Consider the following 9,814-nt stretch of genomic DNA (forward strand, 5'->3'; position numbering starts at 1 on the left):
CTGGGCTTTTCTTTGTTGGTGGTTTGTTTTTTGGTTTTTTGGCTTTTTTTTTTTACTTCAATTTTGTTTGTTGACTGATATTAGATTATTTAGGATTTTTATATCTTCTTGATTCAGCTTTGGTAATTCATTTCTATCTAGAATCTGTCCATTTCTTCCGAGTTTTCCATCTTGTTAGAGTACAGGTTCTCAAAGTAGGTGTTGATCATCTTCTAGATTTCTGCAGGGTCCATTGTGATTTCACCTTTTTCACTTCTAATTGCATGAATTTGGGTCTTTTCATTCCTTGTTTTGTTAAGGTTGGCCAAGAGTTTGTCTATTTTACTTAATCTTTCAAAGAACCAACTCTTCGATTCATTGATTCTTTGTATTGCTTTCTTAGTCTCTACTGCATTAATTTCTGCTCTGATCTTTATAATTTCCTCCCTTTACAAGCTTTGGGTTTAACTTGCTCTTTTTTTCTAGAAACTTGAGGTTCAACATTAGGTATTTATTTGAGTTTGCTCTGTTTTTCTGATGTGGGAATTCACTGCTATAAATTTCACTCATAGGACTACTTTCATTGCATCCCATAAGTTCCAATATGCCATATTGGTGTTATTGTTAAATTGTAAAAGCTGTCTAATTTCTTCTTTAATTTCATCTTTGACCCATTAGTTATTTAGGAGGGTGTTTATGTAGTTTTTGTGGTTTCTTTTGCCATTGATTTCCAACTTCACTGGACTATGATCTGATAATATGCATGAAATAATTTCAATTTCTTTGCATTTGCTTATGTTCTGTGAGCTAATATGTGGCCTATTTTAGAGAAAGTCTTGTATGTTGCTGAGAAGAATGTATATTCTGTTGTTGTTGGGTGGAATACTCTAGATATGTACTAAGTCTATTTGTTCAAAGGTTTAGTTTAGCTCTGATATTTCTTTGTTGAATTTTTGTCAACTAGTTTATCTGTCTGTTTGTGACAGTGAGGTATTGAAGTTCCTCATTACAATTGTATTACTGTTTATATGATTTTTCATATCCATTAGTGTTTGTTTTATGTAGTTGGGTAAGCCAGTATTTGGTGCATATATAATTATGATTGTTATCTTTTCCTCCTGAATTTTTCCTTTAACAAGGATGTAGTGACCTTCTTTGTCTATCTTTATCCATCTTGGCTTGAAATCCACCTTGTCTGTAAAGAGAATAGCTACCCCTACTTTTTTCCAGGTTCCTGTTACATGAAGTATTGTGTTCCAGCCTTTGACTTTCAGTCTGAATTTCTTGTATTCAGCATATTATTGAATCTTGTTTCTTAATTGATTCTGCCAATGTGTTTCTTTTGATTGGTGAATTGAAACCATTCACATTAATGGATATAACTGATATGTATTGACTTATCCTTGTCATATCATTTTCCAGTTATTGATTCCTTTTCTTTCTCTTCTGTTTAATTGCTTGCCTTGTCTGGTGGATTCATTGTATTAGGATTCTTGGAATTGTTGCCTTTGTTGTCTTTTTCTAGAATATCCTTCTGAACCTTTTGGAGTACTGGTTTGGTGATCTTGAATTTCTTCAGATGTTCTTTGTCATGGAAGTATTTTATTCCACCATCAATTTTGAAATATAATTTCATGGGTTATATTAATCCTGTTTGGAGATTGTTTTCTTTTAGAGTTGGAAATACTTCAGTCCAAGCTCTCCTTGACTTAAGGGTTTGTGTTGAGAAGTCTGCTGTGATTCTGATGGGCTTTCCTTTGTAGATGAATCATTTCTTTTTCTAACAGCTTTTAATATTCTGTTCTTTTGTTGAATTTCAGAAATCTTGACTAGTATATGCTTTAGTGTAATTTTAACTGAAAATGACTATTTGGAGTTCTATATGCCTCACATATCTGTGTGTCAAATTCTTTGTCCATACTTGGAAAGTATTCTTCCATCACTTCTGTGAACAGGGGTTTTTTTTATGTCATTTGCACTATCTCTTGCTTTTTCATTGAATCCAATCAATCTTATGTTATTTTTCTTTGCATCATCTAGCAGCCGTTGTATTTATTTTTCATGGTCTCTTGCTATTTTTTAGAGGTCTTTCATTTGATGATCACCAACCTTAGCCTTGTCTTCTAGATCTGATATTCTATCTTCACATTGGTTGACTTGGCTGCATATACTTTCTATAGAATTTTTAATCTCCTGGCTTTCTATTTGAGTCTGTTTTATAGCATCCGGTTATTTCTTATATTGGGCATTTATCATTTCCATATCTTTCCTAAGCTTTTCTATTTTTTTATCAGTATCTACTCTAGATTCACTAACCATTTCCTTCATTATGGTAATCTCTTTAATTACCTCTGTTTTGGCTTTGTTAAGAGACTTCTGGGCCAGGGATTTAGCTCAGTGGTGCCGCCTCCTACCTCGCAAGTGCAAGGTCCAGAGTTTGATCCCCGGTACCAAAAACAAAAGAGACTTATTCATTGGTTTTGTAACTTTCACTGCTACCATTTCATTAAAATTCAGCTGAGTGGTTTTGATTTCTTCCACCCCAATGGCTTCTTGATTTGCCTTGGTTGAATTGGTGATTATGGATTGAATCTTGCATCTGTGTTTTCTCATTTTTAAATTTTTGTTGTTGTTTATTTCCTTTCTGCATTGAGGCTTGTAAATTGCTTATGGTAAGTAGCTTCATTAATAGTATTGAGAACTCTTTAGGAAATGAATACTTTTCAGAAGTGTCTTCTAGGCATAGCTTGCTTTTGGCTTTTGAGTGTCCTAGGATCCTATCTCTTCAATTTATTAGGTATGAAAGGTTGCTGCCTATTTGTCTTAGCTCCCAGTTTTTTTCATATACTGGACTATAGTATTGTTTATGACCTCCAGACAATCTAGGTATTGGCATACAAGAAAGATCAATTGATCACAACAATTATGACACCTTGGCTAAAGTCCAGTAATAACAATAGAATCAACACAGACTGGAAAATGACAAACAGTGATAACTATTAATTTGCCACCTTTAACTATAGCGACAAGATTTATAGTTATATAATAAAATTTAAAACGTATCAGAAAAGTATATATAATAAATATCTACTCAATAGAGCAATTTTACCCTAAGGAGAAAATTAAAAAGGGATAAAAGGAAAAAATAGAGAAATTGATTAGAAGCAAGGCTGAGGGACAAAGGAAGATGACCCAAGCCTCAGGAAACTGGTGAAGAAGACAGAAGGAAAAGAAAGAAGGAAAAAACAAAAACAAGAACAAAACTAAAACTAAAACAATATTCACACTCACACAAAACCAAAAAAAGCAATCAAAAAGAATAAACCAAATAAACAACAACAAAAAACTCAAAAGTGATGAAAGAAGAGAAGAAAAAAATGTTCCTCTGTGATTTCAAACCTGTGGTTATTTTCTGGGCTCTACAGTTTTGTGGTTGTGTCCAATTCAGGGCATGACTGCTCTCAGTGGATGACATAAGAGGCAGTTGGAGCCCAGATCTGTGCTGGATAATCCCAGCAAGCCTGCAGTAGGATTAGGGCTGAGTGTTTGTTCTGATACTTTGTAATCCACAGTTCAGGCTGATCCTGGCCTCTGGTAGGGTTGAGGCCTAAGTCATTTAGCTTATAACACTGTAGGTGTTTCTTGCTGGCCTGACAATGGCTCCCTAACCCTGGATATCTGCCATGGTTGTCCTTCATGCAGACACTGTGGTTTTCAACACTGGGAGCCCTAAAATGAAGCCAACCCATGGATGCTCTGAATCCCAGGCTCAGTTGGCCCCTCCCTAAATTGGCATCTAACCAAGCACTATCTCCAGGGGACACTGCAGTTGCTTGTACTAGAGTCACTCACCAGCTGTTGTAATACCCAACATCCACTGCTCCTTTCCACTGGTGCATTTCTCCCTCAAGGCCTCTGAAGTTACCCACTTTCACTGTGTTTCTTGATTCGTTCTTCCTTTGTCACACCATAAGTCAGGAGCCAGAGAGAAAGTGAAGATTGGCCCTTCCTTTCTTTGTGTTGAAATCTGTCTCTTCACTTTCTCTGTGGGCTCCAATTTTCCCTTCAGATCCTTCCTGGGTCCCAGGGATCCACCTCCCTCCTTCTTTTCTTCCCCAAATTGTTATTTTCCAGTGTCTGGATTCTGAATCTTGGAGATGTTGATTTATTATTGGGGCAGGGATAAAATTCAGTGGTTAAGTGCTTGCCTATCATGCATGAGTCCCTGGTTTGATCATAACTGTTCCTTACTGAGGAGAGAGTGGGCTGAACAGCCAATGTCTCTGACCTTTTAGTACACTCCCCCAAGCAATTGGCTTCAGTCTTGCCTTACACAAAGTGCTAAAAGAACTGACACAATCCAAATGTCTGGTTTGTCTAGGAGGGCAGGCACCTTGCTGAGGCCAGTATAGCTCTAAGGGTCTTAGAGAAAGTACAGAACTCAGGCTTTTCCTTCTGAGGGAAGGAGAAGTGAAACAGAGATCAATGTCCTTGATCTTTCAGTGCACTTCAAAAAAGGTCAGGTTCTATCTCATCTCACACACACAGAGTACTGACAGAACTGACATGATCAAACATCAAGGGAAGCAAGAGATTTTGGCTCCCAGAAGAAAAAAATACCAGATGTCTGGGGCGGCTAGGAACAAGTGAAGGTCTTTCCCAGTTAAATCCAGTCCAAAAATACTGGGAGTTGAGGCTGTGTTTTCAAATGTGCAGAGACTAATGCAAAACTACAAGGAACATGAAGAATCAGGAAAAGTTGACACAATACAGTGAACAAAAGAAATCTCCAGTAACTAATCCTAGGAATGAAAATCTATGAATTATCTTATGAAGAATTCAAAACAATCATCTTAAAGAAGCTCAGTGAATCCCAAAAGAACTAGATAACCAAAAATAAAAGACAAAAATAAACATGAAAACAATACATGTATAAAACAAGAATATTGAAAAAATAAAATGATAAAGAACCAAACAAATTCTGAAGCTGAAGAATTTATACCTGAATTATAAATTCACAGGGGAAGTTCAAGAGCCAACTTGATCAAGTAGAAGAAAGAATCCGCAAACCCAAAAAGAGTTTATTTATAATAAACCAGTGAGAAGAGTGAAAAGTATGAAAAAAAATGGAGATAAAAGTGGAAAAAATAAATGAAGGGAGGGAAGGATGGAGAGGAGAAATGGCCAAATTTATATGGAAGTACAAAAAGCTCTAATTAAAACAATATTGAAAAAGAAGAACAATATGGAGACATCACATTTTCTGATTTTAAAATATACTATAAAGCTAGAGTAATTAAATTGTACTGTACTCATATAAAAATAGCCTTATGGACTAACAAAACAGAATCAAGAGCACAGAAACCCATATCTATACAGTCAAATGATCTTCAACAAGAGTACCAAAAACACACAATCAAGAAAAGACATTCTCTTCAACAAATTGTGCTGAGAAAATTGGATATCTAGATGCAAAAGAATGAAAATGAACCTTTATTTATATCTTATACAAAAATGAACTCAAAATGTTATTAGATACTTAAATAGAAGAACTGAAGTTATCAAGCTCCTAGAATAAAATAAGGAGAAATTTTTATTGACATTGATCTTGGCAATGTTTATTGTACCTGACACCAAATATAAGGAACAAAAGTAAAATTAGGCAAGTAAGACTACATCAAGCTAAAGAGCTTTTCCACAGCAAAGAAAAAAAGCTTTTCCCAAGCAAAAAAAGTGAAAAGGCAAAGGAAAAAATTGAAAAATATTTGCAAATCATATTCTAATAAGAGATTAATATCCAAAATATGCAGTAAAAGGAACTCCTACAACTCAATAGAAAATAATTGTTTTTTAAATGGGTAAATGAACCAGGTATGGGGACAGCCCATGCCTGTAATCCCAGCTTTCTAGGAGTCTGAGGCAAAAGGATTTGAGAAAATTTGACCCAGCCTTGGCAATTTGATCACTAGTATGACCCTGTCTCAAAACTGAAATACTAAAAAAAGAGAGGCAGGGCTGGGAATGTAACTCATCCCAAAGGCCCTGGATTCAGTCCCCAGTACCAAAATAAAAACAAAAACAAAACAAAGGTCAAAAGACTTGAAAAGATATTTCCCCAAAGAAGACATACAAATAGACAACAGGTATTAGATAAGATGTTCAACTTCAGTAATCACTGGGGAAATGTAAATCAAAACCAAAATGAGAAATCATTTTATGTCTGTTAAGATGACTATATTTTTTTAGCAGATAATAAATGTTGGCAAGAATGTGAAAATTGGAACCCTCATACCTTATTGATGGAATTGTAAAATGGTGTAGCCAATATGATAAACAGTACAGCAGTTCCTCAAATAGTTAAAAATGGGATTTCCATATGACCCAGCAGTCCTGCCTTTGGGAATTTCAACTCTACAAAAGAGTTGAAATCAAAATCTTGAACAGGTTTCTTCACTCCTATCTTTATTCTTTATTACAACATTGTTTACCGTAGCTAAGATACAAAGATACCCAAAACGTCTGGCAACAAATGAGCAAATGAAGAAAACATGCTATAAATCCAGTGTAATATTACTCACCTTTAAAAAAGAAGTAAATTCTGCCATATGACACGAGACAGATGAAACTGGAACACCTGATGCTGAGTGTAAAAAGCCAGTCATAGAAGAAAATACACTGCATGATTCCATTTAAAATTCCATCAAACTCACCAGGGATTTAGCTCAGTGGTGCCACCACCTGCCCTGCAAGCACAAGGTCCTGAGTTCGATCTCCAGTACCAAAAAAAAAGAAAGGATATAAAATAATCAAACTCACAGACACAGAGTAGAATGGAAGTTGCCAGAAGCAGGGACGACAAGGAAATGATGAGTTGTTGTTCAAAATTTTTCAATTATGTGGGCTGGGGTTATAGCTCAGTGGTGGAGTACTTGCCTAGCATGTCTGAGACCCTGGGTTTGATCCCCAACACACACACACACACACACACACACACAATCAGTCATGCAAGATGAGTAAGTTCTAGAGATCTGCTGTACAACATTGTGCCTATACCTGACAATACTGTATTGCACACTTAAAAATCTATTACTGGTGAGGGTAGACCTCATAGTAAGTGTTCTTATTAAAATATAAAACAAAAAAAGTAAAGCAAAAAAAAGCCAAAGAAAAATAAAAGACATAAAGACACATGATAATACGCGATGAGAGTAGTACAATTTTTTTAAACTTTAATTTTACAGCTATGAAGTAATTGATTAAAATGGGGGGAAAACTACATTTAAAGTAAAAGTCACTGCAGCATTCATTAAACATCTCTAGGGATCCATCCCTAGTTTCTAATTCTGTATTTTTCAGAAGATCCCAGAGAATTTGCATTTCTAATTCATTCTCAAGTGACATTACTGACAGTCCTCAATTTGAGAGCCACAACTCTAAACCATCTGCTTTTAATTTATCTTTTAACCATAACCCATAATAGGAAATACAGTTTACACCAGAACCTAGTAGGCATACATATATACATCTGTAAATATCATGTAATTAATTCTTAATTCTTTTTTGTTTGTTTGTTTAGTTTTTGTTTTTTGAGACAAGGACTCACTGTGGAGTTCAGGCAGGCCTTGAACTCACTATGAGCCCAGGCTGGCCTCAAACTTGTGGCAATCCTCCTGCCTCACCCTCCTAAGTGCTTGGATTACAGGGATGTGCCACACACCTGGCTAATTCTCAATTCTTACTAGGAGAAATACATAGTGTTATTTTGTTTGTTTGTTTGGTACCGGCCTGAACTCGGGACCTTGTGCTTGTGAGGCAGGCGGCAGAACCACTGAGCTAAATCCCCAGCCCATAGTGTTATTTTATATTTTATTTCATTTTACTCTTAAAAATCCACTAAATTGGTTGTGATATAGTAGGTAGGGAGTGGCAAAGCTGGCTGCAAAAATAAGCAAGACCTTTCCATTACAAGATCCCAGGACATGTGTCAAATGATTCCGATGATCATGTATGTGAAACTTCTTTGAGGCTCCTACAAGATGTGGACAGTATAAAAGAGAGAAGATGGGCCAGGAATTTAGCTCAGTGGTGCCGCTGCCTGCCTCGCAAGCGCTAGGTTCTGAGTTTGAACCTCGATACCAAAAAAAGAGAGAGAGAGAGAGATCAATAGGAGGCCGCTATCCTGAATCCTCACAGTAGCCCACTCTGCGTCTCCTAGAGTTTTTGGCTTGTCTCACCCAATTCTTTGTGGAAGGCAAGAAGGACCCAGAGGGCTAGGGATGTGGCTCAGTGGTGCCACGCCTGCCTGGCAAGCTCAAGGTCCTGAGTTTGATCCCTGGTACCAGAGAAAAAAAAAAAAAGAAGGACCTGGAACATTTTAATTGGTGAGTCATTTCTAAAGGAAATACCCAACAACAGTTATAAGTCCCAACAGCAGGTAGCCAGTAGCAATTTGAAAAAAACACTTAATATAGACTAACCTGTGCATGATGTATCAATAATCTACACATTTTTGTCATATGCCAATAATAGCAATTCTGAGCATGCATCCTCAAAATTAGTACATTTATATATATTTGTATTCTATCAATCCATATGTGTCAAACACTGATAAAGGTTAATTTTTTTCTTAAAGTTTAGATCAAAAAATGTAAATAAAGATCTACCATATTTCTTCCAGCTCCCCAGTGGATCGTCTTGCAGATACCCCAGGGATTTATGCCCTACCTATGAGATTTAGACACATATCGAGGTTGAATAAGTAGCCTAAGGTCACACACCTGTCTTCCAGAGATACAATTTTGCTTTATTTTAAAGCTCTTAAAAAGTAAGTAGGTCTAGCTTTGGGGAGGGGTGGCTCCATATTTTTAAAAAACATTCCCAAACGTAAAGGGAAGAAATAGGAATACCATCTTATTTTTGTCAAAAGGCTACAAACTTTCAAATGCTATAATTTCACAGGAGTCTCAAATATGGTAATGGCAGCAAATCACAGTACATTTCTGTGAGATGAGCTCTTATAAAACAGACTGGTTCCAATAGCCCTGTTTCCTCCTAGTTACTGTGACAACTGAGCCAGACATTACATCTGAACAATGAGCTTCATAGAAAAATTCATCTCATTACTGATATTTGGCCCCTATTTTTATTGTGTCCAGTTCCTGATAAATAGAGAAATGAGGTTCAGACACAGGGCCATTTCTCCCCAATTTGTGGTGAGCTCTAGTGACTGAAACCTTTGGATCCTTCAAAAGGCAGAAAGCAGGGTCTGCTGTTATACAGGGGAAATTCTTTGTTCCTATCATAGACCATTACAAGGTTCTAATTAGGTGCACAAGCAGGAGACTCCTAGCATAGTCTCACCTCTCTCTCTCTCTCACTCCCTCTCTCTCCCCCAATAAGTTTCACAGGCAATAATGTTCACAATTATATGCCCACTAGAATTATTATAACTTCCAAATATTATGGAATTGGAAAATCCTGTCTTAAAAAAGAAAAAGAAATAAGGATACCTGGCTGCTTGTCAATATTAAATATCTTGCCCCCAAAATAGCACTTCTAAAGTTACAAAGAGGGAACTTTAAAAAAAGAAAAGAAATCAAGAGACCCTTTTATATGGGATAAGAAAATCTTTCAATTTTGAGAGGGCAGTGAATCTCAGCCAGTCCCAGCACCCAGAAGCTCCCCACCCCCATCCCAGGCTCCTAGGGCAGAGAAGCTCAGCCGGTCCCAGCCCCCAGAAGGAAGCTCCCCGCCTCCATCCCAGGCTCCCAGGGCAGTGAAGCTCAGCTAGTCCCAGCACCCAGAAGGAAGCTCCCCTGCTGCCATCCCAGGCTCC

Source organism: Heterocephalus glaber, unplaced genomic scaffold (genome assembly GCF_053883595.1).
Source record: "Heterocephalus glaber isolate CG9 unplaced genomic scaffold, H.glaber_assembly_v1.0 deba00001504, whole genome shotgun sequence".
Taxonomy (NCBI): Eukaryota; Metazoa; Chordata; class Mammalia; order Rodentia; family Bathyergidae; genus Heterocephalus; species Heterocephalus glaber.